The sequence below is a fragment of the Nicotiana tabacum genome, chromosome 20, assembly GCF_000715075.1.
Source record: "Nicotiana tabacum cultivar K326 chromosome 20, ASM71507v2, whole genome shotgun sequence".
Lineage (NCBI taxonomy): Eukaryota > Viridiplantae > Streptophyta > Magnoliopsida > Solanales > Solanaceae > Nicotiana > Nicotiana tabacum.
The window spans coordinates 123,622,658-123,650,516 of NC_134099.1; the positions used below are offsets into that span (position 1 = coordinate 123,622,658).

Sequence of the window (27,859 nt, forward strand, 5' to 3'; positions counted from 1 at the left end):
AGCCTCAATTGGAACCCGAGCAGTGCTCAAACTAGGGAGGCCAACAATAGAACCTAGATAGTCTTGGTTTTCAGTTAGCTAAGAATAGGAATTTAGAATGTCAAAGTAACAGGTAAGGAGGGTAGATAGAGATCACTGAACTGAACATACAACACAAAAGGTTAAGCAAGCCAGTAGGTTCACATACACAAGCATCACAAGAATTAGGAGAAGAAACAAGTTTGCAAGCATACATAGGTTGCACTAGTGGACATCTAAGGGTCTAAATAAAGTTAAGTCTAACATAATGCCATATTAATAAACACTTGAACACAATGGAGGGACTTGACATTTTTAGATATCTCCTTTATTTCCCTGACCGCTTCATTTTGTTTCTTTCCCCATGACGGAGCAGTTTTTCTTGAGCATCTATGTGAGCGGAGAAATGTATGTAGAGATATTTGGGATGAAATCTCTTACATAATTTACTACACCCAAGAACTGTTGGACCTGCTTTGTTGTGAGGAAGGTATCTGGAAGTTTGAGTAGTTCCTGACATATATGGGGTCCTGGACTGTATGCACCTTGGACAAAATGCATATCAAGAAAATCAATCTCTTTTTGAGCAAGAACCATTTTTTTTGCTGAAAGCATGATTTTGTATTTTGTTACCAATTGTAGACATGTGATTTTTGACCCTCCCCAAGATTTTTCATATTTTAGCACTTAAATATTTAATTTAGGCCTAATATAGCTATTTCAACTAATTTTTACTCTTTTACTTTATTTTATTACAAGAAAACAAAAATTACAAACAAATAGTTTCATTAATGTTTTGTAGTCATTTTTAATCTTGAAAAATACCTAAAAATAGTTTTTTTAAAAAATTTCATCCTTATTTTAATAGTTATTTTCTTACGTAGAATTAATTAATAAAAGAGATCGTATTTTTAGTCTCTTTCGCGGGGAAAGAATAAATTTGGGCTTAAGCGACCCATTTTTAAGCTTAGTTTTTTGACATAACCCATAATTCCCAAGCCCATAATTTCTATGCTCATACCCCTTAACCTAAATATAACCCTAAAATGCTAAACCTATAAAATGGAAGCTAGACGTAACGCCTACAATGAGCTAAAAACACGCCTAAGGGAAAATACACAGAAAAAACCAAAAAATCCCTAAGACTTTAGCCACAGCCGTTATAGGCCTTAGAAGGACCCCTCCCTATCGTCCTCATCCTTCAACGTTGAGCCACAACAGCAACTAACCAACACCAGCTAGATCTCCTTTCAACACCACCATCTCTGGCGAACATAAAACAAAAAAACAAGAACCGAACACATGTAGAACACGTCCAAATCGGCACCCAGCAACAACCATGAGATTTGCTTGAAATCGACCCCAATAACCAGTAAAAGCAGTCGCAAATGGCTCGTTTTCAGCCCGTTCATTGTCGAGTTTCCAGCGTCGTCGAGGTCCTTGGTTGAGTCTTGGTCGTGATTCTTTGCTCGACATTGTTTCAATCTTCTTATTGGATTTCAGATCTGAGGTCAGATGTTACTCTTGTCTTTTCTTAAAATTTAATCAATCAAATTTAAATTCGTAGTTGGGTTTTGCTGAAGTTGTTGCTGACTGTTTCGTTCCTGAATGAATTGTTGTTCGAATTATTTGTGATCCCTTAATAGCACTGCCGTGCGTTTGTTCTGATGATATTTAGTTTGTGTGTTTCCTTCATGAATTTGTATTCGATTGGTTTTCAAGGGTGCAAATGCCATCGTATTCACTATTTCCTTTGTAGCTATAGTACGAAATTAGCATAAATAGTTTTGAGCTAAAATCTGATTGTTTTCAACTTTTCCAGTGATAACATGAATTATTTATTTAATAGATTTAAGGGGAGTCAATGTTTCTAGAGGCACACTTTATATTATATCTTATATAAGAGTGATTTATTTAATGGGTTGGAACTCAATTATTAACTTGCATATTTGTTCTTAGTTGTTGTTGTATTCCTAGTTCGTTGCTTTGATTTCGAGCGTTAATTTGGATAATTTGTTGCGCAGGTATCTTGGTTCAGGTATAAATTAATCAATTTTTTTATTAATAAATAAAGTTTCATAATAGGTAAAGTCAATAACTAAGTACTATGTTTTTCTCCCTTGTCACAACCATTCCATAATTCATGACCTCGCGATAATTCGAAACTTGGGGAAAACAATCTTGAACATCGTAGCTTGCTTAGGCACGATTAATAATAAAATATCATGACTATGGGTATGGTTCCCGTGGCATAGTCATGATACATTAATCTCATTCAGGTGTGCATTTCATGTGACCCGGCCATAATTTGATTTTATTAATAAAAAAATAAATATGTTGTAGATCGTGGGTATGGTTCCTGTGACACGATTCGCGATGTGTAATCAAAGTAATTAGTTGTACGATAATTAGATTAATAAAAGTGATTTTTTAAGTGGTTAAAAAATGCACATTGGCTTAAAAGTGTTTTAAAATCAGATAATTAGGCCAATAATAACAGTTGAGCAAACGTGCTAGAACCACGGAACTCGGGAATGCCTAACACCTTCTCCCGGGTTAACATAATTCTTTACCCGGATTTTTGTGTTCGCGGACTGTATCTCTATAGTCAATCTTTTCCTCGATTCGGGATTTAAACCGGTGACTTGGGACACCATAAATTATCCCAAGTGGCGACTATGATTTATAAATAAATAATCCCGTTTCGATTGTCACTTAAATTGGAAAAAATCCCTTATACCCTTCCGAGGGTAGGAAAAAAGAGGTGTGACAGCTCTGACGACTCTGCTGGGGACAAGTACCCAGAATCTCTGGTTTAGGGTTCAAGAATTCGAGCTTAGAATAATTGTTATATTTGGCTTTATTTATAATCTGGTTTTATCTACATGTTTGGGCCTAATGTGCTAAATGTTGCATTTTACCGCTTTGATATTATCTGAATTGTATATATAAATTGCTGCGAAGCCCCTCTCTTCTATCTTCTGAGGAGTGCACGCTGGCGTGACTTCTTTCTGTTAGTGTCATATCCCAATTTAGAACGAGGTGCAGATAAGTTGCAAAGCCGGATGATCTTTTGGTTACCGGTACGCTGCCCCCCCTCTCCCGGCTCGAGTTGTTTGCTCGGGTAAGCCAGGTCTAGAACAATACACCCAGGTTTTAAACCTAGAATAACTCAGCCTCATACCGGATCCCTAATAGGAACGCTTGTTTGCATCATCTACATTTGACTTTGGGGACTCAACAGAGGGGTTGGGTCTGTCTAGGACAGGTGTACCCAAAAAATAGAAGACCATCCTGATGCATCGTATGTGCTACATGTTGTATTTCTTAAAGGGTAAAAGGGTCATTTGGCGGACTAATGATAGTTGATGGCAAATGAAAAAAAAAGAAAAAAGAAAAAAAAGAGGGTGAGGTGTGAAAATAAAGCAAATAGGCCCCAGTTATGTTGTCTGTCACATTTTTGTTAAGAAAAAGACAAAAAAAAAACATGAAAATTTCAAAAAAAAAAACATTTTGCACTTTTTCATCATTTTCCGAAAATCAAAAAATAAAAAAAGGGAAAAGATAATCCAAAAGAAAAAAGAGTTTACATGTTTCATCATTTTTCAAAACAAAAGGCAAAAAATATGTTTCTCTAAATTAGTTGTTTTTTACTTTAATTCTCGCCCGTATCCAATCTGCCCGAACTACGCATACCTGATTCTCGTCTTTCGGGGCATGATACGTAGGCAACCCACATAGGGTCCGGTCTTCCTATTAAATCTTATGTTCTTGGTTTTGCGGGGTCATAGCCAAATTTTGTACTTCTAGCCACCTTTTAGCCAAATAAGCCATTTTGCAAAAATAGCCTCAATTATGTCTTGCATGTGTCCAATAGGGAGTATCATTGTCTCACCTAGTGTTGGATTGAGTTTTTTTCATACAGGTATGGATCTACTTACCGGGGTTTGAGCATGACAGATGATAACGCCAAACTATGCCTTATATAAGGACACACACGGACATAACAAATATAATCTAAGTAATTCTGCGCAGAGTCGAACCACAGAGAATTAACCTATCAATTACTTCTGTCGGATTTACTAAATTCACAGAATCAATTTCCCCAAACTTTGTAATTCACAATTGATGATATTTCTAACAACTAAAAACTGAAAATAATTAACAGCTAAAAATTAACTATGCTTGATGTGTAAACAATTGGAATAAGGTCTAAGGTAATGATTTCCCCCGTTGGTGATTTCCTTGGTTGTATGTTTCTTATAGCGATGCCTTAGTTGTCTCTATCAATCAAGAACTCTCCAATTATCATAAATCTCTCTCAAGCAATTATGATAATTTACTAGACGCACTCTCTCAAGCTACGTTAGCTAGATTCACATTACCGTTCTTTTAGATTGCACCCGAGGTATCGTTATCTCTAATCCAACCTCTAAACCCTCGGTTATGACTCTCGTCTATACTCCAGGAGTGATGTTGTTTAAACAACTACCTAAATATGCACTTTCTCTCAAGAAGATACATAATAAATAGGAACGGATAATTGAGGGCCCCTTCAACTAACCACAATCAAAACGTAGATGAACAAATAGAGATTAACAACCAATTCAAACTATATTACTATCACAACTAAGTCATCCCCAACGGGTTTCACCAAAACCTTAGATCAAAGTATTTAACTACTCATGACAACGTAAGAATAAATTACGAAAATATTCATAATGGAAAATTGCCAGAAAAATAGAAGAGAATAAGAACTATGATGTTTTGGGTGATCTCTCACACTTGTTCTTCTTGCAAAAGTAATCTCCAAAATAAGCTCCCCCCTCTCTTGGACGAGTTTCCTATATCTTATAAGGGTTTTACAAAAGCTTTCCCAAATTGACACTTTGGCCCCTTAAATTTCTGGACTGCGAACATGTCGTCGCGGCCGCGGCGTCGATCGCGGTGCTGACCGCGGAGAACACTGACTCCAACCGCGGTGGCAATCGCGGTGAGTATGTTGGGCCTTTTTGCCTTCGCGTTCCTTCTGTTTTTGCTCTTTTGTGTTTGGGTACTTCTTGAGTGGGTGTTTTCTTCAAATTGACAAATTGGGATGATGCCAAGTGACCTTATGACCCTCGAAGTCATTCTTGAACCGTTAACTGTTGCTAGGTGCATTGCATGAAATGTGATATTTTTAGCTGTTAAATGTACTTACGCTAACATAATAACTTCATTTTGTTCCTTTTTGTTCTCCTCATTTATAGCAGAAGGGTGGTTGGTTTGTGGTTCTTAATGTAACTTGTCCATACAACACAAGGTCAAAGGACAAGGTAGCCATGGCTAGCAAAAACTTGGGCACAAGCGTTGTTGACCTGTCAAGGGAGTTCGTGGAGTCGGAGTCTGAATTAAAGGAGTCTGAATTAAAAGAGGAAGTCTAAAGGGTGAAACAACAGATGACAGAAATGTATCAGTCTTGGATCAGGGGGCATTCTCCACCTTCATTCCCCACTAACTACACTGAAAACCCTGCAACTATCCCACCACTATCACAAATACAGATTCCCACTGATGTTGATATCTCCCCACGTTCTTTTCACATTCTTATGCCGCTCCTTTGGCCACTCATGCTCTTGCAGCTACTCTACCAGCTATTTTTCCTCGATCCTCTAACAAGACCGTGTTCAAAGTCCCGGATGCCCAACACTGTGCTCCAGAACCAACTTTCAAAGTCTCGGATCCATATTCTCACATTCCTCATTTTAAGCCTCCCGGTGAAACTGAACAGCATGCTAAGATAGTGGAGCAAGATGAGATATCCAGGAAGGTGAAAATCTTAGAGCAGTCTTTAAGAAACATGCAAGGGATATAGAGCCAGATGAGCGTGGCTTACAATGACTTGTGCTTGTTTCTTGACGTCCAACTGCCTGATGGGATTAAGATGCCAAAGTTTGATTTATATGACGGACATGGAGATCCCATGGCCCATTTGAGGAAGAAAATGGGCATTTGATGATGTCCCTTGAGAGAGCAAGCTGCTGAGTCAATCCCTCGATGGAAGAAAAAGAGATGGTCGAGTACTTTCTCCAAGCTCAAGAGCCAACTTACTTTGGGCATTTGATCACGGCTGTGGGTAGGCCTTTTAATGATGTGGTAAAAATGGGAGGAATGGTAGAAGATGGGTTGAAGTCGATCAAGATCATGAGCTATTCTGCTTTAAAAGCAACAACACAAGCAATTCTGAACGACATAGGAAGCTTGCTGGGTCAGAAGGAACATGATGATGTTGCCATGGTTGTTCCAGAGTCATGACATGGACCAAAGGGCCCGCCTTACCAATATACCCAGACTCAACTCCAACCCCAAACCTATCCCCGAGCTCCACATAATCCACCTCTGTATTATCCTCCGAACAATGTCCGGTCATTTGTCCAACCACCAGGTCGCTCCCTATGGCGAGCACCAGCACCACATAATGTATTCTTGCCTTCACAACATTTTCGAGCACCCAACAACCCCTAGGAAACAAGGGCAGGGAAGAGAACAAAGACAAAGAAATAGTTTCATGCCAATTGGGGAGTCCTATACAAGTTTTTTTGAAAAGTTAAAGCAATCTAGCGTGATTGAGCCGCTCCTCGGCTATACTCCAGACCCATATGCAAAAGGGTTTGATCCTACTGTACGATACATGTACCACTCTAATGTCCAAGGGAATAACATTGAAGATTGTCGTTCTTTGAAAAGGGAAATAGAAAGAATGATTCAAGAAGGGGTAATTGTGATCAATGACAATGACAAGGAGCATGCGAATCCTCTTGGGAACTTGCTGACTGAGGTTAATGATATTGAAGTTGTTAATGGTTTTGGCAATGTTGATGTGAAACCCAGTAGCTAAGATGTCGTGCTTAGTAATTGGAAAGACGCTCCAGCTCTTGGATAGCTAGAGAGTAGTCTTGGTGGTTTATTTTGTTGTCATTTCTGTTGTCCGGGTTATTTTTCAGGGTTGTAATCCGGATATTGTCTTGTGATTCAAACCCTCTATCCTTTTATTTTGCCTAGTTTGTTTTTTTGTAGTAACTTGTTTAGTGTTGTCTAGGTTTGTTCCAGGGTTGTATCCCAGTTTATTTTACTTGTTTTGTTGTTCAAACTCTTTCACCATCTGTCTAATATAATTTTCTGTTTTCTGTTATTTCTAGTCATTTTTTGTTTAGTTCTCTTTTCTTTTATAGTTCCTTTATGGCTGGCTCTAGTGACATGACATGCACGCATAATTCCAAGCCTGGTCTTAAAGTTAGTTTAATCATGAAGCAATGAAATAATTATGAAGTTGATAGGGACATTTAAGGGAAATAAGTAAAGGAATTTTGAGATCACTTCAAGCCCAAATTGTGTGAAACTGGGCAGATAGAACATAAAGAAACCTTATTGAAATGCATCATGCCGCATCGGGTTGAAGCTAAAGGCAAGTTTGCCCCAAATTGGTAGTGGTCGTTCGTGGTAACGAGAGTGTTGTCCAATGGTGATTTGCATTTAACAAATGTAAAAGGCAAATGTGTGGATATGACTATCAATTCTGATGCAGTCAAAAGATATTACGTATGATTTCTTTGGTTTGTTTAATTATGTTGTTTGTGTTTGGCATGCTTTGAAGATTGGAGTGACGAAGGCATTTTATTCTGCTATCTATACAATTTGTCCTTTGTCACCCCTTTGAGCCTTATTTATTTTCTTTCATATCCCTCTTTTGGAATCAGAAGCAGAGTTTAGAAATATGATACAGAAAAAAAGGAGAGAAAAGAGAAAAAAAAAGAAGAGAAAAAATGGAAAAAAAGTAAAGAAAAGAAAAGGAAAAAGAGAAAAAGAAAAAAAAGAGAGAGAAAAGTACAAAAACGAAGCAATTTCTATGTCATGAACTACGTTCGACCTGATTCCTTTTAAGGATACGTAGGCAGCCTCACGGTTCGGTCCCATCAAAATAACAATTCAAAAGTCCCCAAGCAAAGAAACTGGGGCAGAAAGTTGTTATTGTTGTAAGAAATCTTATCCAAGAGTTGTAATTTTGAACCCATTCAAGTTGTTTTGAGCCTTTTGATATCCTTTCTTTCTAACCATATCCAAAAGCCTACATTACGATCCAAAGAAAGACCTTCTAACCAATACTTGAGAAGACCAAGTCAAGCAAAAATGAGAGTCTTATACGTGAAAACCTTCATAGGCACCATAAGACAATGGTAAGTTGAGAGAAAAGAACAAAATGAGAGAGGCCTAATGGTGAAAAGCCTTCGGGCACTACAAGTCGAGTAAGAATCGTAAATTATATTGGAAAATCGGAGCATTGAAGCCCAGCTTCACGGCGAATAGGTACAATAAGAGTTGAACATCAGACTTGCTTGGAAGATTAGGCCATTTAATCTAAAGGTGTATGTCACGGTCATTAGAGTTGGTATCCACATCTGATAAGTGTTTAGTTTTCTTGTTAGGAATCATCTCTTTCCATTGTCCTTACTCTGTTCCTTTTGTTTTGTTTACTTCCCCTTCTTGAGTCTATTTGGTTAGAACAAGTGAGAAAGGACTTCAAAATTTGCTACCAACTTTCCAATTGTACAAAACTGAATTTGGCTAGCACATCAAAGTGGCATATGTCAGGAAAGAACAACGTGCGCACTGAGTTGTTAACAATCAACATGCTTTGGGATTCATATGAAATACAAAGGTTTGGTATATATCAATTCATGAACAATGCAACAGATAGAGGATGTTGGGTGAACGGATCAAAGGTATTCTCTGTGATGAGGTTGACAGAGAAAGTTGTTAACCAATGACAAGCAAGGTCTTCCAAGAGGAAATCAAAGTTATCATGGCAAGTGAACGAGCAATATACCTCAAGGCCAATGCCAGTGGTTTAAGTCAAAAAAGAACAGCATACGCACTGAGTGGGTGACAATTGACGTGCTTTGGGATTCATGTGAATCACAAAGGTTTGGTAAATGTCAATTCATGAGCAATGCAACAGATAGAGGGAATTGGGTCTGAACGGAGAAGAGGTATTTTCTGTGATAAGGGTGACAAAGAAATTGATTAGTCAATAAGCAAGCAATGTCTTTCAAGGTGAAATCAAAGTTATCATGGCAAGTGAAGGAGCAATAGCCGCAAAGTCAAGGCCACAAACCAACCATCATGTTTAAACTCACAAGTTTTCTTTGTCTGAAACAAGGACAAAAGCTATGTTCATATCAAAGCTTATAAGGTTGAAATTTTCAGGTGCAATGCCCCAATTATGCTTACACAAAGGCTATTGAGAAGATCATATATCACCACTAGGAAAAGCATTTCCTAGTCTGGGTTTTCAAGTTATATTTTGTTGTAGGAGATGCACTTCCTAAATTGAGATTTTACCTTTAGGAGGCGCATTTCCTAGTTTGGATCATATGAGTTTTAGTCACTGAAGTTTTCACTGTTAGAAGACGCATTTCCTAGTCTTGGGCATTTAAGTTTACCCCTAGGAGATACACGTCCTAGTTGGAGTCATTGAAATTTTACCCGTCAGGAGACACACTTCCTAGTACAGATCTTTTAGATTATACTTGTTAGGAGACGCACTTCCTAGCTTTGGTCATTTAAATTCATTCATAGGAGATGCACTTCCTAGTTTGAGTCATTGAAGTTTCACCCCTAGGAGACGCACTTCCTATATTGAGCTTTCCCCTAGGAGACGCAATTCCTAGTTCTAAGCATTAAAGTTATACCCATAGGAGACTCACTTCCTAGTCTGGGTCTTTTCGGATACCCCTATAGGAGACGCACTTCCTAAATTGAGAGTTCATTCATAGGAAACGCGCTTCCTAGTTTGAGTCATTATAGTTTCACCCATAGGAGACGCAATTCCTAAAGTGCGAGTTCATTCATAGGAGACACAGTTCCTAGTTTGAGTCATAGAAGTTTCACCCATGGGAGACGCACTTCCTAGTCTGGGTCTTTCAAGATACACTTTCAAGAGACGCACTTCCTAAATTGATATTTTACCACTAGGAGACGCATTTCTTAAATTGAGTTTCACCCATAGGAGATGCACTTCCTAAATTGAGAGTTCATTCGTAGGAGACGCACTTCCTAGTTTGAGTCAGTTAAGTTCTACCCGTTGAGAGACACACTTCCTAGTCAGGGCCTTTAAAGTTATATTTTGTTTTAGGAGACGCACTTCCTAAATTGAGATTTCACCCCTAGGAGACGCACTTCTTGGTTTTGGTTCATACATATTTTACCCGTAGGAGACGCACTTCCTAGTTTGGTTCATTCAGGTTTTATTTTTAGCAGACGCATTTGCTAGTCAAAGTTTTTGGTTTTACTCATAGGAGACGCACATCCTGGACTAGTCATTAGTTTACTCTCATCATTGCATCAACAATATAAGTGGTTTATAATATTGCTAACAATTCACAAATCTTCCTAGTACAAACCGGGGCAAAAAATTTCGTTTGTTTTGATGAAATCAGGCACCCACCTGGAGAACAAAGAGAGGACCGAACAAGTTCAAAAGGAAAGCGGATCAAGTTCGGCAATCAGGCAACCCCCCTGGAGAGCAAGGGAAGACAGTTCGAAGGAAAAACAGTCTCAATAGGAAGTAGTTCAAGTTCAACAATCAGGAGCCCACCTGGAGAGCAAAGGGAAAAAAGTTCAAGTTTCAAGGACAAGTAGTGCAATTGTTGGAAATCAGGCGCCCACCTGGAGAGACAAAGGGAAAGCAACAATATTCAAAGGAGTTCAGCAATTAGGATCCCACCTGGAGAACAAAGGGAATCAGTTCAGGTTTCAAAAAAAAGCAGTGCAAGTGTTAAACAATTAGGAGCCTACCTGGAGAATAAGAGAATTCACTTCAGAATGCAATTAAAGTCAGCAATGAAAGAAGCTCACAGCAAGAATGAGAGTCAACAGTCCGAGATGATCAACGGAAGTTAGTCACAATCCAAAATTAAAAAGAATGAAGTAGAAGAAAGGCAAGAATTGAATCCACATGCAAAAGTTGATGAAAGATGTGAGCTGCTCAAGACATGACTGAAGTCACAAACATAGTGTGTCCGGCTTTGATCCGAAAAGTTGAAGAAGAATGAACTAGCATTTGCAACTAGCAAGCGTCAAGGTTCAAATCCAAAGTCTGCATGAAGGACCACTCAAGAATCAAGATCAAGCTTCAGAAGACTTATAGATAAGAATCTTGTAACTCAGAGTTGACAGGCTTAGTTAGTCTTTTTCATTTTTTTTGATTTGGATGTAACATTAGGACCGAGGACCAGAACCTCGACGGAACGACACCTCGACTGGCTCTCCACCTCGGTATACTCCATCATCTTACTCAACCCTGAACTATACGTGGCCTGATTCCTTTATAGCCAAGGATATGTAGGCAGCTCAGATACTAGGGCTCGGTCACATTCCCCTTTTTTCTTAGTTTTTGTCTCCTTAAATAAGGGTCGGGTCAAAAAACCTGTCTAGTCGTTCTTTGTCCGAAAACTCTTCGCGTTTTCAGTCAAAGAGGGGCAGCTGTAAACATGTGATTTTTGAACCTCCCCAAGATTTTACATATTTTAGCACGTAAATATTTAATTTAGGCCTAATATAACTATTTTAACTAATTTTTACTCTTTTACTTTATTTTATTACAAGAAAACGAAAATTACAAACAAATAGTTTCATTAATGTTTTGTAGTCATTTTTAATCTTGAAAAATACCCAAAAATAGTTTTGTTTTAACTGTCAGTCTTATTTTAATAGTTATTTTGCTTACATAGGATTAATTAATTAACAATATCGTATTTTTAGTCTCGTTCGCGAGAAAGAATAAATTTGGGCTCAAGCGACCCATTTTTAGGCTTAGTTTTTGGACCTAACCCATAATTCTCAAGCCCATAATTCCTAAGCCCATACCCCTTAACCTAAATATAACCCTAAAATCCTAAACCTATAAAAAGGAAGCTAGACCTAACGCCTACAATGAGCTAAAAAACACGCCTAAGGGCAAATATACAGAAAAAACCAAAAAATCCCTAAGACTTTTGCTACAGCCGTTATAGGCCTTAGAAGGACCCCTCCCCATCATCCTCATCTTCTTCAACGTTGAGCCACAACAGCAACTAACCAACGCCGGCCAGATCTCCTTTCAAAACCACCATCTCCGGTGAACATAAACCAAAAAAACGAGCAATGAACACATGTAGAACACATCCAAATCGGCACCCAGCAACAACCATGAGATTTGCTCGAAATCGACCCCAATAACCAGTAAAAGCAGTCGCAAATGGCTCGTTTTCAGCCCGTTCATTGTCGAGTTTCCGGCGCCGTCGAGGTCCTTGGTTGAGTCTTGGTCGTGATTCTTTGCTTGATATTATTTCAGTCTTCTTATTGGATTTCAGATCTGAGGTCAGATGTTACTCTTGTCTTTTCTTAAAATTTAATCAATCAAATTTAAATTCGTAGTTGGGTTTTGCTGAAGTCGTTGCTGACTATTTCGTTCCTGAATGAATTGTTGTTCGATTTATTTATGATCCCTTAATAGCATTGGCGTGCGTTTGTTCTGATGATATTTAGTTTGTGTGTTTCCTTCATGAATTTGTATTCGGTTGGTTTTCAAGGGTGCAAATGCCATCGTATTCACTATTTCCTTTGTAGCTATAGTACGAAATTAGCATAAATATTTTTGGGCTAAAATCTGATTGTTTTCAACTTTACCAGTGATAACATGAATTATTTACTTTAATAGATTTAAGGGGTTCAATGTTACTAGAGGCACAATTTATATTATATCTTATATAAGAGTGATTTATTTAATGGATTGGAACTCAATTATTAACTTGCATATTTGTTCTTAGTTGTTGTTGTATTCCTAGTTCATTACTTTGATTTCGAGAGTTAATTTGGATAATTTGGTGCGCAGGTATCTTGGTTCAGATAGAAATTAATCCATTTTTTTATTAATGAAGAAAGTTTCATAATAGGTAATGTCAATAACTAAGTACTATGTTTTTTCCCTTGTCACAACCATTCCATAACTCATGACCTCGCGATAATCCGAAACTTGGGGAAAACAATATTGAACATCGTAGCTTGCTTAGGCGCGATTAATAATAAAATATCGTGATTATGGGTACGGTTCCCATGGCATAGTCATAATACATCAATCTCATTCAGGTGTGCATTTCATATGACCCGGCCATAATTTAATTTTATTAATAAAAAATAAACATGTTGTAGATCGTGGGTATGGTTCCCGTGACACGATTCGCGATGTGTAATCAAAGTAATTAGTTGTATGATAATTAAATTAATAAAAGTGTTTTTACGGGGTTAAAAAATGCACATACGCTTAAGTGTGTTTTAAAATCAAATAATTAGGCCAATAATAACAGTTGAGCGACCGTGCTAGAACCACAGAACTCGAGAATGCCTAACACCTTCTTCCGGGTTAACATAATTCCTTACCTGGATTTCTGTGTTCGCAGACTGTAAAACAGAGTCAATTTTTTCCTTGATTTGGGATTTAAACCGGTGACTTGGGATACCATAAATTATCCCATGTGGCGACTCTGATTTCTAAATAAATAATCTCGTTTCGATTGTCACTTAAATTCGAAAAAAACTTCCTTATACCCTTCCGAGGGTAGGAAAAAGGAGGTGTGACACCAATGCCTCAAATTGACGGAGCAAGGCGACATGTTCCTCCAATGTATCACTAAATAACAGGATGTCATCTATGTAAACTAAAGAGGTATGGAGGATGGGCTGGAATATTTTTATCATGGCTTTTTGGAATGAGGAGGGTGCAGTTTTTAATCCGAAGGGAATAACTTTCCATTGAAAGTGATAATCGGGGGTGCAAAATCCCGTTTTGGGTCTTTCTTCAGGGTGGATTCCCAATTGCCAAAATCCAGATTTAAGATCAAACTTGGAAAAATATTTGGCCTTGGCTAAGTGTAAGAAAAGAGTGAGCTTATTTGGGATAGGAAATTTATCATCTTGGGGGAAGTAGTTAAATGGTTGGTAGTTAATGACTAACCTGAGTTTTCCTCTTGTCTGCTCAGCTCTTTTGTTGACATAAAATGCTTCGCATGCCCATTGTGAATTCCATGACTCTATTAGATCAAATTCCAAGAGTTCTTCACATTCCTTCATTGAAAGCTGAAGATGATCTGGATTCATGCCTGAACGATTGGCTTTTGTTGGATTGAAGCTTTCATTCTTCTTAAAAGGGAGCTTGATAAAAAACTCTTCGTTCATCCATAATGGGCTTTTCTCTTTCTTCATAAAATCCTTGTGGGATTCAACACATGAATGCTCAATGAGATGTTGTTCAATCTCCTTGATTTGTTCGTCGTTGGTGATTTCGACTAACCTTAGAATTTTAGAATAAGGTTTGAACTGCTTCTTAAAGGTTATCCCATTAGCCCTGATCTGGAGTTGATCTTTTAGTTGTCTGAAAATGTCGAATCCAACAATAAGATCTTTCTTTGGTACATCGAACCTTATCAACTTGGTTCTATATTTCAATCCTGGAAAGAACTCAATTGTGACCAGGTGCTTTGTGATGACAGTTGTAGTCAAGATTCCATTTAATGCAGTATTGAAATCCTAAAAGTGCGGCACCTATTGATCTTCATGGAGAACAACAACATTCATGAGTGAACAAGCAACTCCAGTGTCAAAGAAAGCAATGACTCTGGTTGGTTTATCCCATTTAGATGAATAAACCTTGAGTTCCACTTGAGGGATGACTGTGATGGCATTGATCTCTTCCTGGGTGTAAGCACGTGATTTTTGCCCTATATGAGAATTACTCCCCAAAAATTCAAAATCAAATGATTTTCCTTGGTGTGCAATTTTGTGATATTTTTGGATAATTATTTGTATTTGTCTGTGCTTGTTTATTTGTTAAATTAATAAAAAATACAAAAATATGTCGCATTTTGCATGTAGGATTTAATTCTACAATTTTTAGTAATTAAATTTGTTTTACAAAAATTAAAAATTACAAAATAGGCATCTTTTGCATTTTTAGCATTTAATGTCCAAATGAACAATTTTATGCTTAATTATTACTTAATTGTGCGTTAATTGTTATTGGGAGTTAATTTGCGTTTCTATAACTTAATTTAGTTCTTAATAATTATTTAAGTATTTTTAGAATTTAGTTTTACAAAAATAAAAGAAGAAAAGAGGGCAAAAATACAAAGAAAAATCGGATTGGGCCACTTCTTCAATTTCAAACCACAGGCCCAAATAATTGCCCAACCTTCCCCATGACCCGGTCCATTCTAAACCGGGTCGATCCGGTCCGCCCCATTAACCCAAATACCCAACACCCTTTCTTCATTTTTTGACCAACACAAAACAAAACAAAAAATAAAAAAAATAAAAAAGACCAAAAAACCCTAAAAACTAAAACCATCCGCCTCCTTCCCTATTTTCACCTTTTTCTTCCCCAAAACAACCCCTCCACCTTCAACCCTCCCATGAATGCCCTCGCTACTTCCCTTCCCCCTCACGACCAACTTCTGCTCCTCCTCCTTCGTTCTTCATTCAAACCACCAAACGACACAACCACTCTCGCGTCCAAACGACCCCCCGTCCTCCATTAAAACCAAACAACCACCTTCAAGCTCGAGCTCGACATCCATGGTCGCCACTGCTGCGTCTTCGTCGTCAACAACCAGTCGTTGCTACTCCATTCCAGCTGCTTCTGTGTCCTCGCTCCAGCTGCGTCGTCCGCTTCTTCATCTGCGTCTTGCGTCGTCTGCTTCTTCAGCTAATCGAGCTGCGACCATGAAGAGTGCCACTGATTTGGCTGCAATAGTTGCTGCTACTGTTTCAGTTTTCTTCCTCGTCGTCGTCCATGGATGTTGCTGCTACTGTTTCAGTTTTCTTCCTCGTCGTCGTCCATGGATGCTGTTGCTGCTCGAGCATCGCTTCTGCTGCGTCGACTGTTGCTGCTACTGTTTCAGTCTTCTTCCTCATCGACGACCTTAGTCGTTAAACGCAGCAGCATGTCGACGACCATAGCTGCTTCAGCTGCGTCCGCCACTGTCCGTCGACCTCGCTACTCCATCATTTTCGTTTCTTCGTCGTTGTTTTGAATCGGTTAGTTGGTTTATGTTTCAAATTTCGTCCATATTTTGTTCGGTGTTTTTCGGATCCAAAATCGATAAATGATTCAATTCTTGTTTTGTTTGTTCGTCGTTGAAATGATTTTTTGTTTTGTTCATGTTCATATGTTTTGTTGAATTAATTTTCAGATTTCAAATGGAAATTTAATTAGTTGTTTTTCATGTTTATTTCATGTTTGTTTTATTGTTTAGGTAAAAATTTGTTAGTTTAATGTTTGTTAGATTCAAATTGAAATTTAATTGATTATTTCTTCAATTTGTTTCATGTGTTTTATGTATTTTTTAGAAATTATTAATGTTGTTGAATCATTTAATCCGTCATATTTGTTGTTTAAAATAGATTTTAATGCATGTTTATTCATTGTTTGAAGTTCGTCCAGTAAATTAATTTGAGTTTGTTTTGCTTTTTAATTTGTTGATTTAATTTGAATCATGCATTTTGTTGTTTGTATTGTTGTATCCTTGCTCATCCATTGATGGTCTAAATTAACCAGGATTGGTTCCCAATATGGTTAATTCATTCTATTAATTTCGAGTTGTGTTGTTCATCGTGTTCGTGTAATTTGTTGTTGAAGATTGTTGAGAAATTGGTCATCTTGGCTATATTTTGGTTAAGTTATGATTAATTGATTGTTTAGAGTTGATGGGGGTAGTTTGGTAAATTGCATTACATTCAGGGGTAGAATGGTAATAGCAATAAGGTCAGAGGGGTAGTTTGGTAATTGAACATTATTATAATTGTTTATGTAGGCATGAGGGACAAAATGTAATGGGGTGGTGTTTTGATATAATTGTTTAACATAATGGGGGACAAGACATGAAATAGTGGGGTGAGAATATTGTATTTGTTTAAGTTAGGCATGGGGGACAAATTGTAATGGGTTGAGGTGGATGTATTTATTTAATGTATGCATGGGGGACAAGGTTTAAAATAAAGAAAACATTAAGTAGTGGGGACAAAACATGCCCTTGGGGGAATAATTTCGGGTTGGGGATTCAAGACTTGTCTTGCTATATATATAGGGTCATTTGACATATTTTGGAGGACCGGAAAATTAGAGAGGAAGATTTGAGATAGAGAGTGAGAAGAGAAAAGAACTTGAAGAAGACTTAGGACTCGAACATTAAACAGATTTTTACACTTGAGAGCAGGCAGACTTGAAACATTTTGAGAGTAAAAGAGAAATGCAATTTGAACTTTCACTCGAGTAATTTCCGTTTGCTTTTCTCGAGTGTTATTCAAAATCAGTAAGCTACTGCATCCTGTATCTGTCTCTCTTCTGCTTTGACTGCGATTGCACTTTGGTATTGCTAATTTTTCAATCCGTTGCTGGGTTATTCTACTGGTTGTTACTGGTTTGCGGTGTTGCTGAACCTACTGTTGCTGTGTTATTATTGCTGCTGACTTCTCCTTCTTTCGTTCTTGTACTGCCATTTCCAGGTACACATTTGTACACTCTCGGCTTGAAGCGAAATGAAATATTAATCAGGCTCTTGTTTCCTGTTGAATTCCTTTTGTTTAGATTTGTGTTTGAATAAAATTTTCCTTTCTTTGTATAAAAATGTAGTTGACTGATTAATGAGTAATGGGGTTGCATATGTATAACTTCTTCATCTAATAATATTAGTTCAAATTAATCAAAGTTGTTTCGATATTATTATCTGTCTCATGTTCTAGTATTATTGAATAATAGAATATAGAATGAAAGCAGTTTTCCTTTGTACAAACTCGATCGCAATTTTCCATTCACATTAGCCGTAACTTAATAACTAATAAGTTACGTTTTTCAGCATGTAATTAATTGAGAAATTTTCTTTTATTTTTAGAGACAAACTTAATAGAAGAAATGTAGTTACTATATGTTCATCCTTTAAAATAAAAATGAGACGAGCCTCGCTAAATAAATCACACATCGTCGGGGCCCTCAATAAGATACATAACCATTGACTAGACTTTGGATTTGGCCGTTTAATGAACTTTCACGGCCTCTTCCTAAAATAACAATACGTTAGTCTCTTTAGGACGCGCCTTAATAAACCTTACCTTCTTAAACTCGGGTGCACATTTATGTGACCCAAATCCAAATCTCAACGGAGTCGAAATGTGTCTTTAATCACGGGTACATTGATTGTGACGTGGTTCAAGATGCGTGTCCATGACGTTGCAAATTCCTTTTGAAAAATGAGAACGAGATGAGCCTCGCCGAATAAAAATACAAAATTGCGGGGCCTTCAGTAAATATTTGCTTTAAAATTGCTTAGACTTCGGGATGGACCGTTTAGCAAAATTCTACGGCCCCACCCAAAGTAGATGATACGCTAGTCGCTTTAGGCGCGCCTTTAATAATTTAACTTCCTTAAACTCGGGTGCACATTGATGTGACCCAAATCCAAATCTCAACGGAGTCAAAGTGTGTCGACGACCACGGGTACAATGATTGTAACGTGGTTTGAGATACAATTTCACGATGTTACAATTCTTGATAAAAATAACAGTAAATGATAAAAGCGGTTAAAAGTTAAATTTTGCACATAGGTTCAACATGTATTAAATCAGATAATCAAGCCGATTATGACAGTTGAGCGACCGTGCTAGAACCACGGAACTCGGGAATGCCTAACACCTTCTCCCGGGTTAACAGAATTCCTTATCCAGATTTCTGGTACGCAGACTGTAATATGGAGTCATTGTTTTCCTCGATTCGGGATTAAAATTGGTGACTTGGGACACCCTAAATCTCCCAAGTGGCGACTCTGAAATAAATAAACAAATCCCGTTTCGATTGTCCTTTAATTGGAAAAAACTCTCTTGTACCCTCCCGGGTATGTAAAAAGGAGGTGTGACAGCTCTGGCGACTCTGCTGGGGACTTAAAACCCAGAAACTCTGGTTCAGGGTTAGAAATTCGAGCTTAGATAAACTGTTATATTTGGTTCTATCTGATTCTGTTACATGATATATGCCTAATGTGCTAAATGTTGCTTTTACCGCTTTGATATTATCTGAACTGTATATAAACTGTGCCGAAACCCTTCTCTTCTTACCTCTGGGGATGTGCTTACTGGTTGAGACTCCCTATTCTGTTAGTGTCATACCCTGAATAAAAAGAGGCTCGGAAAGTTTCTAAGCCGGCTGGCCTTTTGGTTCCCGGAAAGGAGCTCCTTCCTCAGCTCGAGTTGTCCGCTCGGGTACACTGTCTAGAACACTGACCCAGATTTTGAACATAGAATAACGTGACTTCATGCCGGATCCGTAGTAGGAACGCTTTTTTGCATCACGTTGCATTTGACTTAGGGGACTCAACACAGGGGTTGGGTCCGTCTAGGACTAGCAACCTGATATGAAAAGACCATCCTGATGCATCCTAGTTGTTTTCCGTGCATTTATTTGTCTCGCGCCCGCATGCTGACCGGTGTTTGAATATTATGAATATTATGAAATTGAAAAAAGAAATAGCGGTTAGGGAGTTAATTGTTTATTTTTGTAAAAAACCCAACGAGAAAATGAAAAAAAATGTCTTACTAGTTTGTTTTATTAAAAGCAAAGGAAAATAGAAAAAAAAAAGTCGTTGTTCTGTTTTGTTTTTCAAAAAAATAGAAAAGGAAAATAGTTTGTTTTGCCATAAAAATGAAAATGAAAAAGAGTCTTGTTTTTAAAATGTTTTTTATTTGATTTGTTTGTTTATGAAAATGCAAAAAATAAAAATAAAAAGAGTCGTGCGTTGCACGTGGTTTTATTATTTGTTGCAAATATATATATATATATATATATATATATATATATATATATATATATATATATATATATATATATATATATATATATATATATATATATAAATACAAAAAGTTTTTCTTTATTTCCAAAAAATATATATATATATCTTTATTTGTTGCAAAAAATATCTGTCTTGCCAAAAAGTCTAGAAAAGTTTTTTAGACCCCCAATTTTCAAAACAAAAAATCCAAAAATATTTTTCATTATTGACTTCTTTAGAAAGTCTTTAAAAAATAAAATAAAAAATATATATAATAAAATAAAAAAATTCGAAAATATTTTCCGTCTTTTTTTTTCAAATTGAAAAGAAAATTCAAAATTCAAAAAATACTTTTAGAAGCATTTCTTTCATTGAAAGTAAAATTCCAAGAATATTTTCTTAGAAATCCTTCTATGCAAAAATGCTCCATTTCTTCTTTATAAGTCTTTCCTTCAAAAAAAAAAAAGAGAGAGGTTAGTTCATTTACTTATTCATGATCTGCCCGAACTACGCGGGTTTGATTCTCACCGGATGTGAGATACGTAGGCAACCCTTATCGGGTCCAGCCCCACCTTTTGCTAAAAAGCCAAAAACAAATAATTAATAATAAAAAATTAATATGTCCAAAATTTTAATTCTGTCATAAAGAGGTCGGGTGACGTTGTTTTGTCAAAACATAGCCGAATGTTCCCGAAAGGGACGCCGGAAGGCTGAATTTGCATAAACAGCCACCTTTGGGGTCATTTTTTAAAGATTTGGTCCAATTGACCCACACAGCCTTAAAATCTTCGTCCCCGAGACGTTGAAAGACCGTGTTTGCAATATTGACTTTTCTAATTCTAAAAACGATAAAAAGAGTCATAAATAAGTCAGGTGATGTTGTTTTGTCATAAATAGCCGAATGTTCCCGAAAGGGACGCCGGAAGGCTGACTTTGCATAAACAACCACCTTTTGGGTCATGTTTAGGATTTTTGGTCTAGTTGACCCACACAGCCCTATAAATCTTCGTTCCCGAGGCGCTGAAGGGCCGTGTTTGCAACACCAGGTTTTTATTGTAATTTGAAAAGAAAAAAAACAAAGAGTCAGCGGTCAGGTGAATACCGTTTGGATTTTAGTAAAAAATAAGTCGAGCCAGCTTCGGCAGTGTCTTAAACCGTTCTTGCCGAAATAGCCTTAGAGTATCTTTCAGTTGTCGAAAGGTTATTTTCGTAAAAGAATGAACAAGTTTGTAAAGTGTCATAAAATAATCCTCCCGGCCTCAAAATTCATGAAATTTGGAAGGGGCCACATTGGCAAAAATAACCATTTGGTTGCATTTGTCAAACGGGGAAAGAAACTGGCCGTTTGTAAATCTTTTGATTAGAATATGTGGGTTGTTTGATTTTCGAGTTTGTAGGTCATCTTCAAACCTTTGAAACCCAGTTTGTTTTAATATGAAAATTGAAAAAAAATGTTTATTATTGTTTATCTTTTATTGGTCCGAACTACGCAATGTCTGATTCATGCGGAGTCATGATACGTAGGCAATTTCCATAAGATTCGACCACAACAAAAAAAAAAGAAATGAAAAAAAGGAAAAGAAAAGAAAAAATGAGAAAACAAATCGAAAAAATGAAGAAAAAATGAAAAAAAAAGAAAGAAAAAAAAAAGAAAAAAGATGTTATTAATAATGGGGACCGACGGAGTCCATTCTAACCTGTTTCGCTTTGAATCACAAAGAAAGTTAGGGTGGTTGGTTTGTGGTAAGCCGGAAATACAAGACCCAGAAGCACACTTTGCAGGGATCAGGCCTGATAACAGAAGCACTCGAATCCTATTGGGACTTGTTGACTAAAGTTGATGGTATTGAAGTTGGCAATGGTCTGGGCAATACTGATACGAAGCTCAATGGCTGAGATGCCAGTTTTGATAAAATGGGAGGACGCTCCGTTCCTTGGTTAGCAGGAGAGAAGTTTTTGGTGGCTTATTTTGTTGTCATTTCTGTTGTCCGGATTATTCTTAGGGTTGTAATCCGAATATTGTCTTGTGTCAAACCTTCTTATCTTTCCAGTTTGTCATATCAGTTTGTTTAAGTTTTGTCAAGGCTGTGTTAGGATTTTATTCTGGTTTTTTTGTTTGTTTTATTATTCAAACCATTTCGCCGGTAGTCTAATACAAAAGCCGGTCTTTTATTGTTTCCAGTCATCTTTTGTTTAGTCCTTTTATCATTTTGTTCAGCGCCGATTCTCGTGACATGACATGCGCACACAGTTTGGGCCTAATTTTAAAAGTTAATCATAAAACTCTGGGAAGGTGATCAAAACATTTAAAGGAAATAAGAGCGGTTTGGGATTATTTGAAGCCCGAGTCATGTGGAACTGGGGCAATTTAAACACGAAGAAAACCGTTAAAAGCAAGATTCGCCAAATTGGCATGAGGGCCGTTCATGATAATGAGAGTGTCGTCCAACGGTGCTTTAGAAATGACAAAGGAAAAATAAAATGTTTAACATAATTGTCAAAGTCCAGCACCATCGGAAGAGATTATAAATCTATGTTCAATTGTGTTGTTTGCACTTGGCATGTTTTGAAGACTGGAATAACGAAGACATTTTGTTCCGCTACCTAAACACTTTATCCTTCGTTACCCCTTTTGAGCCTTATTTATTTTCTTTCATACCCCTCGTTCGGAATCAGTAGCAACGAAAAAAAAAGAAAGAAAGAAAACAACAAAACGAAAAAAAAAGAAAAAAAAAGGAAAAGAAAAGAAAAGAAAAATGATAACAAAAAAAAAAAACAAAGGAAAGTCAAATGAAAATAGAGGAATTGGGAACTACGTTTGACCTGATTCCTCAAAGAGGATACGTAGGCGCTTTACGGCTCGGTCATAGTTTTGAAAAATAAAAAAAAATCAATTAAAATATCCCTAAGCAAGAAACTGGGGAAAATGTTGCGTTTGTTGTAAATAAATCTAGTTCCGAAAGTTGTAATTAATAACCCAATATCGATGCATTTTTGAGCCTTTAATACCCTTTCTTTCCAGCCCTATCCAAAACCCACATTACGGTCCAAAGAAAGACCTTCTGATCAGTCTTCAAAAGATGCCAAGTCAGACAAATGAGAGTCTTACCGATGAACATAACACTCTGTGCCATAGCACAAAGGACCCTAAGCCCCAACAGAAAGAGTCATTCCGGCAACACGCCAAATCCCCAGCTGGAAAGTGATACAAATGAGAGAGTCTTATCGGTGAAAATCTTTACGGACACCGTAAGGCGATGAAAGCTGAGAGAAAAATCAAAATGAGAGAGACTTGATAGTGAAAACCTTTTGGGCACTACAAGTCGAATAAGATTGAGAATCAGATGGGGAATTGCCAAGTGAAGGCCTTGAAAGATGATTGACGGCGGAGGATAGGCCACATGTGCATGTCATGACCATTAGAGTCGGTGTCTGCGTTTGATAGGTTTTTATTTATAGTTTCTTTTGTTAAAGAGTCATCTTTTTCCTTTGTTTTTTATTCTGTTCCTTTTATCTTTTCCTTTCATAGAAAAATTCCCCAGTAGAGTCTCTTTGGTCAGAACCAGTGGGAAATGACTTCAAAATAGGCCATAAACTTTCCAATCATGCAAGATGAGATCTGACAAGTACATCCAAATGGTATGGTCAGCAAGGAACAAGCGCGAGGCCAGTGTCAAAAAAGATATCCCCAGCAAAAGGGAATTGACAAAAGGATTGATGAATGTCAAGAGGGATACCCTTGCCAAAATCAAAGGTTATTAAAACCTCAAGGCCGAGGCCCGTGGACAAAGCAAGGAGAGTAGTGAGCACGATTTGGCGAAATCCATACTAGACTAAAAGGTCGGGGAAATGCCAGTTTCCGAGCTATGCCACAAAAGAAGAGGGATATCCCCAGCAGAAAGGGATTATCCCCAGAAAATAATATCATCCCCAATAAGTTGTGGAACGCAGAGCAAGGAAGGAGAAAGGGAAGACCATCCCAGTAGGAGTATCACAACCAACCACCGCATTTTAAACTAACAAATTTTGTTTGATTTGAAACATGTAAAGGAAATAGCATTGACGACAGAAATGCATTCCATAAGGGAGACTGTCAAACTGGGGCAGAAAATTTTCCTTTCATTTAGAAAATTTTCTAGAAGTCAGGTACCCATTCGAGGAAGAATAAAGATAACACCAATCTCAAGGAAAATGGTCTTAGAACCAATGTTTCCCCCAACATAATAAGTTTCAATGGAGGAAGTTGTTCCCCAGCAGACAGAACAAAGGGATGAAACTTGTGCTTAGAAGAGCAAAAGGCTAGTATCATTCCCAACAGCCTTCCGAAGAGTGAAGCACTAGTTCTGAAGGAATCAGAATCCCCCAGCAGTGTTATCCTCGACAGAGTTATCCCCCGCTGATAACATTCTATCCCCCAACAGGTAAGTAAATAATTCCCCAACAGTGTTATCCCCAGCAGTTTCGAGGAGTCCAACACAAGTTTGGTGAAAATCGGTATCCTCAGCGGTTCCTTTCGGGGAAAGGCAAAACGAATCTTAAGGGAGTTAGTCTTCGAAGGAAGAATATAAAAAAAAAAGAGAGAGAGAGAAAAGAAAGGGGAAGTAGTTTGCAGAGGAATGAAACATCCTACTCAAAGGGAAGTAATTTTGGAAGGAGTAAGATAACATATTTACTCAACAGAGTTATCCTCAGCAGTGTTATCCCCAGCGGATCATCGAGATGTAGAAGCATCCTCGACAGAGTTTTTGGCAACCCAGAGTGGGTAAGGAAAAAGTGAAAATTCATCCCCCGCAAAATAATCCCCAGCAAGTTTTCGAGGTAAGACAATATTTTGGGTTCATCCGCCCTCGAATAGGATATTTTGGGTTCATCCGCCCTCGAATAGGATATTTTGGATTCATCCGCCCTCGAATAGGATATTTTGGGTTCATCCGCCCTCGAATAAGATATTTTGGGTTCATCCGCCCTCGAATAGGATATTTTGGGTTCATCCGCCCTCGAATAGGATTTTATTTTCAAAGTTGTTGTTGAAGACAGGCGCCCACCTGAATAACGAGAGGAATACTTTTTTGTCTGTCCATTTCATATTTTAGGTGCCCACCTGTATAACAAGGGAATACATTCCACGCCTTTACCAATAGGTGACACACTTCCTAGGTCTAGTTTTGCCAATAGGAGACGCACTTCCTAAGTTTTACCCATAGGAGACGCATTTCCTAAGTTTATTTTACCCATAGGAGACACACTTCCTAAGTTACTTTTACCCCAGAGGAGACGCACTTCCTGAATTAAGATTTCACGCATAGGAGACGCACTTCCTAAGTTAAAGATTTCATTAATAGGAGACGCACTTCCTAAGTTTAGTTTTACCGATAGGAGAAGCACTTCCTAAGTTCATTTTACCCATAAGAGACGCACTTCCTAAGTTATTTTACCCATAGGAGATGCATTTCCTCCTAAGTTTACTTTTACCCATAGGAGACGCATTTCCTCCTAAGTTTAGTTTTACCCATAGGAGATGCATTTCCTCCTAAGTTTAGTTTTACCCATAGGAGACGCATTTCCTCCTAAGTTTAGTTTTACCCATAGGAGAGGCATTTCCTCCTAAGTTGTTGTTGAAATCAGGAGCCCGCCTGAAGAGAGGAAAGACGTTTTATTTTTAAAAGTTGTTGAAATCTCGCCAACCTAAAGGAAGGAATGACACTTTATTTTCAAAGTTGTTAAAATCAGGAGCTCGCCTGAAGAGAGGAATGGCGTTTATTTTAAAAGTTGTTTGTTGAAATCAGGAGCCCGCCAGAAGAGAGGAAAGACATTTTATTTTTAAAAAGTTGTTGAAATCTCGCCAACCTAAAGAAAGGAATGACATCTTATTTTCAAAGTTGTCGAAATCAGGAGCCCGCCTGAAGAGAGGAATGGCGTTTATTTTAAAAGTTGTTGTTGAAATCAGGAGCCTGCCTGAAGAGAGGAAAGGCATTTTATTTTTAAAAGTTGTTGAAATCTCGCCAACCTAAAGAAAGGAATGACATTTTATTTTCAAAGTTATTGAAATCAGGAGCCCGCCTGAAGAGAGGAATGACGTTTATTTTCAAAGTTGTTTGTTGAAATCAGGAGCCCGCCAGAAGAGAGGAAATGCGTTTTATTTTTAAAAAGTTGTTGAAATCTCGCCAACCTAAAGAAAGGAATGACATTTTATTTTCAAAGTTGTTGAAATCAGGAGCCCGCCTGAAGAGAGGAATGACGTTTATTTTCAAAGTTGTTGTTGAAATCAGGAGCCCGCCTGAAGAGAGGAATGGCGTTTATTTTCAAAGTTGTTGAAATCAGGAGCCCGCCTGAAGAGAGGAAAGGCTTTTTATTTTTTTTTTAAAAATTGTTGTTGTTTAAATCTCGCCAACCTAAAGAAAGAAATGACATTTTATTTTTAAAGTTGTTGAAATCAGGAGCCCGCCTGAAGAGAGGAATGACGTTTATTTTCAAAGTTGTTGTTGAAATCAGGAGCCCGCCTGAAGAGAGGAGTGACGTTTATTTTCAAAGTTGTTGTTGAAGTCAGGTGCCCACCTACATAATGAGAGGAATACTTTTCAGTCTTTTCATTTCAAGTGTTGAAGTTGGGAGCCCGCCCATAGAACAGAGGCATACATTTCAGTCTTTTCATTTCAAGTGTTGAAGTTGGGAGCCCGCCCATATAACAGAGGCATACATTTCAGTCTTTATATTTCCAGTATTGAAGTTGGGAGCCCGCCCATATAACAGAGGCATACATTTCAGTCTTTACATTTCAAGCGTTGAAGTTGGGAGCCCGCCCATATAACAGAGGCATACATTTCAGTCTTTTCATTTCAAGTATTGAAGTTGGGAGCCCACCCATATAACAGAGGCATACATTTCAGTCTTTACATTTCAAGCGTTGAAGTTGGGAGCCCTCCCATATAACAGAGGCATACATTTCAGTCTTTTCATTTCAAGTATTGAAGTTGGGCGCCCGCCCATATAACAGAGGCATACATTTTAGTCTATACATTTCAAGCATTGAAGTTGGGAGCCCGCCCATATAACAGAGGCATACATTTCAGTCTTTACATTTCAAGTATTGAAGTTGGGAGCCCGCCCATATAACAGAGGCATACATTTTAGTCTTTACATTTCAGTCTTTACAGGGCATACATTTCAGTCTTTACATTTCAGGCATTGAAGTTGGGAGCCTGCCCATATAACAGAGGCATACATTTTAGTCTTTACATTTCAAGTATTGAAGTTGGGAGCCCGCCCATATAACAGAGGCATACATTTCAGTCTTTACATTTCAAGCATTGAAGTTGGGAGCCCGCCCATATAACAGAGGCATATATTTCAGCCTTTACATTTCAAGTATTGAAGTTGGGAGCCCGCCCATATAACAGAGGCATACATTTTAGTATTTCATTTCAAGTGTTGAAGTTGGGAGCCCGCCCATAGAACAGAGGAATACATTTCAAGATCAAGTCAGAAGACAATAAAACAGAGGGTTACAACAGGAATCCCCAGCAGGAAACCATAAAAATCCCCAGCACCGGGAAACAGAAGGTTGCAACAAGAGGTCCCAACACAAATTCAAGCGCATGAGTCAAAAAGAAGAAAAGACGCGTCTTGAAAGAAGTGGCTTGTGAACATTAAATCATTCCCAGCATAACAAATATGATGAAGAGAGCCGTAACCCCAGAGGAACCGCCGAAAAGCTTAATGAAGAAAGCCATGTCCCAGCGGACCGAGCAAAGTGATGAAAACTGGTATTCAGAAAAGCAAAGGGCCAGTATCATTCCCAAATTCACGGAAGAAAAGCGCCGGAGGAAACACAAGCCGACAAGAGAGCAAGGCAACAAGAACAAATTTTAGTCTAGCCTAGCTTCTTGTTTTCTTTTAAGCATGGTGTAACAAGGAGATCGGTAAACAGTGATAACAGCATGCAACAGCAGTAA

General features: G+C 37.8%; 1 long non-coding RNA gene across 1 annotated transcript; it reads left to right on the forward strand.

The window, feature by feature from the left end:
• Positions 1–1,075: 1,075 nt before the first annotated feature.
• LOC142174181 (uncharacterized) lies at positions 1,076–17,791 on the forward strand. Its single transcript, XR_012703527.1, has 3 exons — positions 1,076–1,528; positions 5,271–12,414; positions 17,593–17,791. It is a non-coding gene; the product is annotated as an uncharacterized LOC142174181 (long non-coding RNA).
• Positions 17,792–27,859: the final 10,068 nt, after the last annotated feature.